At 42.5% G+C, this 9,427-nt stretch overlaps 1 protein-coding gene across 1 annotated transcript in view; it reads right to left on the reverse strand.

Moving 5' to 3' along the window:
- The window catches only part of LOC136884459 (fatty acid hydroxylase domain-containing protein 2), a 213,369-nt gene extending 204,557 nt beyond the window's left edge, over nt 1–8,812 (reverse strand). The window contains exon 1 of the mRNA XM_067156640.2: nt 8,678–8,812. The gene's annotated coding sequence lies outside the window, so the exon portion shown is untranslated. The remainder of the gene's footprint in view (nt 1–8,677) is intronic.
- Nucleotides 8,813–9,427: the final 615 nt, after the last annotated feature.

Below are 9,427 nucleotides of genomic sequence, written 5' to 3' on the forward strand. Positions count from 1 at the left end.
TCCGTAATTGTTGTCTGCCTATCTGTATGTATGTATGTATGTATGCATGTGTGTACACGCATCACGAGAAAACGACTGAAGATAATTTAATGAAAATCGTTATGTAAAGTCCGGAAATTAGTCGCTACAATCTAGTCCATAAATAATCTTATTCACGCTGAGAAAAATGGTAGTTTAGGGGAAGGCCTAGAAGTTAATTATCAAATATTTATGTTATTAGTGGTCCTATCTTAATGAAAATCGGTATGTAAAGTCCGGGCATAAGTCGCTACAATCTAGGCCCTAAATAATCTTATTCACGCCAAGAGAAATGGTAGTTTAGGGGAAGGCCTAATTTTTCAAATATTTATATTATTAGTGGTCCTATGTTAATGAAAATCAGTATGCCAAGTCGGGGAATAAGTCGCTACAATCTAGGCCATAAATAATCTTATTCACGCTGAGATAAATGGTAGTTTAGGGGAAGACCTAAAATTAAATTTTCAAATATTTGTTATTAGTGGCCCTATCTTAATGAAAATCGGTATGCAAAGTCGGGGAATAAGTCGCTACAATCTACGCCATACATACATTTATTCAAGATGAGTGAAATGATAGTGTAAGGGAAGGCCTAAAATTTAATTCTCAAATATTTCTATTATTAGTGGTCCTATCAACAAATAGTACATAACTGAAGTTATAGTCTTAAATTTACGATCATTTGTGTCATACATTTTTTCCGTACCGGCTAGGATAATAGAGATATTCATAAATTTGAATTTTTGGACTTTGTGTCATACATTTTTTCCGTACCGGCTATGATAACAGAGATATTCATAAATTTGAATTTTTGTTGCTAAGTCTATATCAGCGCCGACTCACGAGAAAATGGGTAGGCCATATATAGAATTTAATGAAAATCGGTACGTTAAGTCGGGGAATAAGCAACTACAGTCTACGCTATTAATAATTTTGTAAGACGCCCTAATATCACAGAGTCGAAAGAAAACTAAATGTGAAGGCCTACAAGAGAGAAAGCTCATAACATTGATCAACAATAACATTACATTGACCATTGTTTGTTGTGATGTGCTTTCTGTCTCTGTTGCCACTCATCTCCGATACCCCACTGTCGGCAGCCTTGAAAATGGTTTTCCGTGGTTTCCCATTTTCACAGCAGGCAAATGCCGGGGCTGTACCTTAATTAAGGCCACGGCCGCTTCCTTCCACTTCCTAGGCCTTTCCTATCCCATCGTCGCTATTAGAACTATCTGTGTCGGTGCGACGTAAAGCAAATAGCATCTCCGATAGATGGGATTACTGCTGTATACAGAGTACTTTTCTTTAAATTTGCTTTACGTCGCACCGACACAGATAGGTCTTTTGGCGACGATGGGATAGGAAAGGGTAAAAGTGGGAAGGATGCGGCCCTGGTCTTAATTACGGTGTGAAAATGGGAGACCACGGAAAACCATCTTCAGGGCTGTCGACAGTGGGGTTCGAATCCACTACCTCCCGGATGCAAGCTCACAGCTGCGCGCCTCTAACCGCACGGCGAACTCGCCCGGTCGTACCGAGTATAACAGCCTCCCTGAATATTGGCGAGAAATACCTGGGAAGTTAGATAACTTTCTTCTTTAGCATGCCATTCCTCTGGTTCATACATTTTCTGATACCACTGGTACGTAACAAACTGGTTCATCATAGCATTCGAGCTATTCAATCCCTACTCTGAGGTACTGATTGGAATGAGCAGTGTGCTTATTTAATGGAATGAAATGAAATGAAATGTCGTATGGCTTTTAGTGCCGGGATATCCCAGGACGGGTTCGGCTCGCCAGGTGCAGGTCTTTCCATTTGACACCCGTAGGTGACCTGCGCGTCGTGATGAGGATGATATGATGATGAAGACAACACATACACCCAGCCCCCGTGCCATTGGAATTAACCAATTATGGTTAAAATCCCCGACCCGGCCGGGAATCGAACCCGGGACCATCTGAACCGAAGGCCAGTACGCTGACCGTTCAGCCAACGAGTTGGAATAATGGCAGAGGAGTGTTCACGGGTGTCTGCGGCCTGGTCATTCCAGCTCTGGAACTTTGGACTGTTGGATCGGCACCATAGTAACGTTGGTTAAAAGTGAGAATATGTGCGGTTTTCCATTTGATCGAGTATTATATATAACAACATTGCTTTTAATCGCTACATTCCCACTGACGTTTTTTTAATGACCTAAGTTGATGTCAGTTAGGAAAACCACAAAGAGTCTTTCTGAGGATCCCGCAGCAAAGCACGGGTACATCAGCTAGTAGCTGATAAAATATTCAGCCTGTATGGAAGGGTTATAAGCCGCAGATTGGTCTAGTCCACCACAAACAACGTCCTATGAGTGGGGGTGGTAGAAAAACATCCATGCTATTCCCTGCCTGTCGTAAGAGGTGACTGAATGGGGGGGCCCCAAGGGGTCTCAACTTGGGAGTGTGGATTGGCGACCATAGGGCCCCTTAGCTGAGTCCTGACATTTCTTCCAGTTACTTGTGTCAGGTTCCTCGCTTTCATCTGCTCTATTCGACCTCTCTTATGAATTCTTATTCTTTTCCGACCCCGACGATTAGTTTTGCGAATCCTAGGGAGTCTTTCATTTTCACGCCCTTATTGGCCCTTGATTTCTTTGGCCGATACCCATTTGGAAGTGTAGGACCCCGTCCAATTTTTCCCTTTGATTAGTGTTAGTAGAAGATGGTTGTCTAGTTGCACAATCAAACAGGGCAGTATTATTGGACCTTTATGTTTTCTTATATATGTATATATAAATGATATGAGTAAAAATCTGGAATCACAGATAAGGATATTTGCGGATGATGTTATCCTCTATAGCAGGGCCTCTCAAACGCCCAAAATCTCACGCGTGCAAATCGAGCTGCAAGAGCTTCGTGCACTGTGCATCGGTTCCACTCGGCTCGGATCAACGCTTTGTCTCTGGGCTACTCGGCTAAGCTCGGCTCAACTCGGCTAGGATTTGGAGAGCTACGGAGCAAGTGCGGAAGAGGGAGACGGGGGTAGCGAGCGAGACAGGCGTGGGGAAAGAGAGAGACAGCGCTACTGCTCCAAATCGAGGAGTGGGGATCTGCACTCTGGGCAACTAAGCGAAGTCGTCTTTTGCATCGTGCACAGTGCATGCACCCTGAGAGGCCCTGCTCTATAGTGTAGTCAATGAGTTGTTGGACTGTGAGCGATTGCACGGGGGCTTAAACCGTGTAGTGAGAAGGACAGCAGACAATGGGATTAATGTAAATGGGATGAAAAGTCAAGTTGTAAGTTTCACCAAGAGGAAAAGTCCTCTCAGTTTTAATTATTGTGTTGATGGGGTGATAGTGCCTCATGGGGAAGTACCTAAGTGTTAATATAAGACATGATCTTCATTGGGGTCATCATAATGACGAAGTAGTTAAGAAAGGTTACAGATCTCTTCACATGATTATGAGAGTATTTAGAGGTAGTAGTAAGGATGTAAAGAAGACGGTGTATAAGTCACTGGTAAGACCGAAATTGGAGTATGGCTTCAATGTGTGGGATCCTCACCAGGACTACTTGATACGAGAATTGGAAAAAATTCAAACGAAAGCAGCACGATTTGTTGTGGGTTATTTCCGACAAAGGAGTAGTGTTACTAACATGTTGCAAACTTTGGGCTGGGAAGATTTGGGAGTAAGGATACGAGATGCTGACTATGCGGTATGATTCGAGCTGTCAGTGGTGAGTTGGCGTGGAATGTCATAAGTAGAAGAAAAGCTTGCCTGCATATTAAGATAAAGTTGGACTTCAAGAGGACAGATTGGGGCAAATATTAATTTATAAGACGAGGAGTAAGGGACTGGAATAAATATCAGGAGAAATGTTCGATAAATTTCCAAATTCGTTGAAAATATGTAAGAAAAAGGTAGGTAAACAATTATAAATAAATGTAAATATGAGGTAAACTTTTTTTTTTTTTGGTGTTTGCTCTACGTCGCACCGACACAGATTCTTACGACGACAACGGGATAGGGGAGGCTCAGGAATGGGAAGGAAGCGACCGTGGCCTTAATTAAGGTACAGCCCCAGCATTTGCCTGGTGCGAAAATGGGAAACCACGGAAAACCATCTTCAGGGCTGCCGGCAGTGGGGTTCGAACCCACTATCTCCCGATTACTGGATACTGGCCGCACTTAAGCGTCTGTAGCTATCGAGCTCGGTAGGTAAACAATTGATAGGGAATCTGCCACCTGGGCGACTGCCCTAAATGCAGATCATTGATGACTGATTTGATAACTCAGTTCCCTTGTGCGAGGAAGTGGACAGCATGGGACGAGGCAATGACTGAAGTAGCATGCCCTAGCACACCTGCTTTGAACTGTGTGACTACGAAACCCGTGTCACTTAAATAACGGGTATGTTATGTTATGATACTTCGTCACGAGCTTGGTCAACTTCGCATTACGGCGCTGCAAAACACATTACAGACGACACTGCTTTGCGGAGCAAATAAAGGACAAGTATAATAGAATGGCGACTATTTAGACGAATGAGTCACGCGTAATAAATGGCTGGATAAATGACATTGAGCTGCCCTTCAATTTCAAGTAATAAAGAGGAACCGTCTCCCCTCCGCGCAGCCATTCGTTGGAAGTACAGGTCGCACGCAAGCAATGAAAAAATGATTACCATTCTCTTGAGAACTTTTCATATTTGTTTTACGTCGCACCGACTTAGACAGGTCCCATGGCGACGATGGGATAGGACAGGTCTGGGAAAGAAGCGACCGTGGCCTTAATTAAGATACAGTCCCAGCGTTTTCTTGGCGTGAAAATGGGAAAGATGATGGTGGTGGTGGTGATAGTAGTAGTGATGACTGTTTTAAGAGAAGGTACAAATGGCCAACAATCTGTTATTAACATGCCGTACTGAGCAGTAGCGGCGATTGGGAATTAGAAGTGGAAAAAGGAACAGACAACAAAAATAACCATGGTTTGTGGGATATAGCGGGGAAGGGTAAATATACATTAAAACCGAAAAAATAAAGCTACAAAATGGTAAGTTTTTAATGCTCTCTGAGCGAATTTCGATGTAGAGTAAAGGTTGACAGTTTACCAATTTAAGTGCAGTAATAATAGTTTTTTTGAGATTTTGATTCAATACTATACAGTGAAACTTTCACCAAAGGAACAATATTACAGATGTGTTACAATTAAACAGAAGTGCGGCGTGATTATACGATTGCAGTAAAATAATTTAGTATTTGAATACAGCCGGCCCCGTGGTGTAGGGACAGCGTGCCTGCCTATTACACGGAGCCCCCGGGTTCGATTCCCGGCCAAGTGAGGGATTTTTACCTGGACCTGAGGGCTGGTTCGAGGTACACTCAGCCTACGTGATTAGAATTGAGGAGCTATCTGACGGTGAGATAGCGGCCCCGATCTAGAAAGTCAAGAATAACGGCCGAGAGGATTCGTCGTGCTGACCATACGACACCTCGTAATCTGCAGGCCTTCGGGCCGAGCAGCGCTCGCTTGGTAGGCCAAGGCCCTTCAAGGGCTGTAGTGCCATGGGGTTTGGTTTGGATTTGAATACAGACTAAGAAACCAACAGACACTAAAGAGACTACTAGACTGACGAATGCGCGCGGCAAGTGGGTAAATCATACCTCAGTGTCCATGAGCTCGGGGGGAGAAAAAAAGTACCCCCGTTACCCTTCTCGCAGCACATGCATAGTGTCCACTACTTGTTGAGGCGCTATACAAATCGGTTAGCCGCGACGAACACGACATTTTTGCGTATTTCCGGCAATAATGTTGTTGATAATTAAATCAAATTATTAGCTGATAAGACAACAGGGCTTGCAGAAATTACTTAGAATGATTCTTAGTTTCAGCCGGCTAAAATGGAATAAAAATTATGTTGTGAGTTTTTAATTTTCTTGCGTTACTTTTGTCATTAAATAAATAAATAAATAAATAAATAAATAAATAAATACCGGCGAGTTGGCCGTGCGGACAGGAGCGTGCAGCTGTGAGCTCGCATTCGGGAGATAGTGGGTTCGAACCCCCATTGTCGGCAGCCCTGAAGATGATTTTCCGTGGTTTCCCATTTTCACACCAGGCAAAAGCTAGGGCTGTATCTTAATTAAGGCCACGGCCGCTTCCTTACCATTCCTAGGCTTTTCCTGCCCCATCGTCGCCATAAGACCTATCTGTGTCGGTGCGACGTAAAATCAATCAATCAATCAATCAATCAATCAATCAATCAATCAATCAATCAATCAATCAATCAATCAATCAATCAATCAATCAATCAATTAATCAATCAATCAATCAATCAATCAATCAAGTTTAAGAGAAGTACAACTGGACAACCACCTCGATTAACACAGATCAAGATGAAAAATTTAAGAGGTCCGACATCTTCAAGCATGGTGGTATCTGTAAAGGAAAGTGCCATGCAGAGGGTGAAAATGAAAGACTCCTTACGCTTCACAAACGTAATACCGTCGGGGTCTGAAAAGAGCAAGAGTTGACGAAAGGAGGTCGGATAGGAAAGGCGAGGAGCCTGGCACAAGTACGTGCAAGCAGTGCCAGACTCAGCTAGAGGACCCGTGGTCGCCTACTTACGTTCGCAAGATGAAATCACCTGCGTCCCCTTTTACGACAGTTAGGGGATACCACATCCTACATATACGGGGTTGTCACTCTTGCTATCACCATCTCTGCATCTATGGCATGACTGCTGCACTTATACACAAATTAACCCGTCAAAGATGGATAAAACAGCACGTTAATATTACTGCTATTTGTTTTACCTCGTACCGACACAGATAGATCTTATGGCGACGATGGGACAGGAAAAGCCTAGGAATGGCTCGGTAGGCCTTTCCTATCCCATCGTCGCCATAAGACCTATCTGTGTCGGTGCGACGTAAAACAAATAGGAAAAAAAGGAAAGGCCTAGGAGTTGGAAGGAAGTGGCCGTGGCCTTAATTTAAAAACAGCTCCTGCATTTGCTTGGTGTGAAAATGGGAAATAACGAGAAACCATCTTCAGGGCTGCCGACAGTGGGATTCGAACCCACTATCTCCCGGATGCAAGCTCACAGCCGCGCGCCTCTAACCGCACGGCCAACTCGCCCGGTGTCATTTTTAGGTACAGCCCCAGTATTTTCCTGATGTGAGAATGGGAAACCTTGAAAGACCATCTTCAGGGTAACTGAAGGTAACAATCGAACCCACCATCTCCCAGATGCAAACTCACAGCTACGTGACGCGAACCCCGTAGCCAACCCGCTGCGTGTCAAAAGCCTGGACTCAATTCCAAACCTCTCCACAATGTTCATATGGAGTGAAGGCATATGACGCTGTTGATGGTGGTTCGTCCATCGGATGGGGACGTTAAGCCTTGAGCAGACCCCTTGGCACTATTTGAGAGGAATAGTCTATATGCCTGCACCGGGTTTCAGCCTCTCCCTCCCTACTATCATATATCACGTCATTCTTTTCACCTCATTAACTCCTCTGATGAGGCTGACGCCAGGAAGGGCATCCGGTCGCAAAAAATCGCTACGAAGATTCATCTCAATTCATACCCGACCCCGCAGAAAAGTGGTGCAAGGTATGGATTTACACACAATAATAATAATAATAATAATAATAATAATAATAATAATAATAATAATAATAATAATAACCTCTGTAGCATAACGTTTAGCAGAATAACGTTTGGCGTCCTCGGAGGCCCAGCTTCGATTCCCGCTACTGCCACAGATTAAAAATGGCAGGAGGGCGGGAGTGTGGTTAACATGGTACATGTAGGTCACTTCCATTGGGGGTTTACCTAAAAATAGCTACAACACCTTGCGACGAGGACAAGAATTTACTGTTTTGATTATTATTATTATTATTATTATTATTATTATTATTAATCCCCGAAAACTGGTTCAAATTTCCTACGTTTAGTGACTCTCCGACTGAAACTTCAATAACAAATCAATCCATTCATAAAGCAATAAAATAATAATAATAATAATAAAATTATTATTATTATTTGGGATCTGAGGGTTCTTTTTGTCAATTACATGTCTATAACATTCCATAACAAATCGTCACTGATTTGGAATCCTTTACCTTGGCGACAATTCGGGCATTAGTTCACTGACTCGGCACTTGGTTGGATTGCTTTTGTATACTTTTAACTTAATAATATTATGGATCTAACGCAACTTATTTCACTTATTTTCGAGTTATTCTTTTAAAAAATACATTTCAAATAAGATATTCGAATTATTGATTCAGAAAATTACTTACTACATGAGGCGATAATTAAAATGTCTCAAATGAAAATGTCAATTTAAGTGTCGAGTGCATAAGCGTCTTTGAATTTTCCGCTTTCGTTACCGGCTAACGCATGCGCAATCCATTCAAAACATACGAACTGTCATCTTCATCGATCATGAGACAATACAGATTGGTTAAGTCGTAACAAGGTCAAAAACCAAGAAAGTATGGCAAGCATAATAGGTCATCAACAGAAGATTGCTATAATTTGTCAGTAATTGATAACTGTTTCAATCTCTTACGATAAATGCGACTCTGGAACAGGGATAAGCGGCCGGGTGAAATGTCAAAATTTTAACGACGAATTCGGGGATGATTGTAGCTTAACATTACCTTAATTCCAGCAGCACGCAACGTAGATGATCCAGAGGAGAGGTATAAAACACACTCAAAGTCAACTGTCGTCAAACGATTCACATTCTTTCCTAATACGCAATATCCAGTAACTCGGGCAAACGCCTACTTGCTGTACAACAGACAGCCTCTTGCGGCTGGTATACGAACTATCTAATAACAAACGACAGTCGAGAATGTAGAGGGGTTTTCAACAAGGGGTTCGTGTTCCTGTTCGTGTAGATGTACGAACGCGCAGGTTACAGTACAATACATTGGCTTCAGTATAAGTTTGAAAGTAATAATGATCAACGGTTAAAACATAATTTTGAATGTACTATTTCATTTAGGCAGTTCATATCCATTATTACCTTTAATACAAAACCAAGGTAAATTCTTCCTGCGCGAAATTTTATATGTCAGAATTTATATTGTTACTTCGTAAGCATGAATGACACCTGTCTAATGTGAATGATTCTTATAACACCCTTCTTTACCAATTTGGTTAAAGACCTACTTGAGCAGAGGGTTGCAATATTAACATGGTCAACATCTGGGACATGTAAAATATATTTTTAAGAAAACCAGTATGAATATAACTGATGGGTATCCCTTATCTTTCTCCCCCACCCCCCTGGCCATTTCCCAATCATTTGGGGTTGGTTTTATGGCCGAATGCCCTTCCTGATGCCAACCCTATGCAGAGGGATGTATCTTTATTGCATGTTTCTATGGTGTATCCCATATTGT

The sequence above is a fragment of the Anabrus simplex genome, chromosome 12 (genome assembly GCF_040414725.1).
Source record: "Anabrus simplex isolate iqAnaSimp1 chromosome 12, ASM4041472v1, whole genome shotgun sequence".
NCBI classification, from domain to species: Eukaryota; Metazoa; Arthropoda; class Insecta; order Orthoptera; family Tettigoniidae; genus Anabrus; species Anabrus simplex.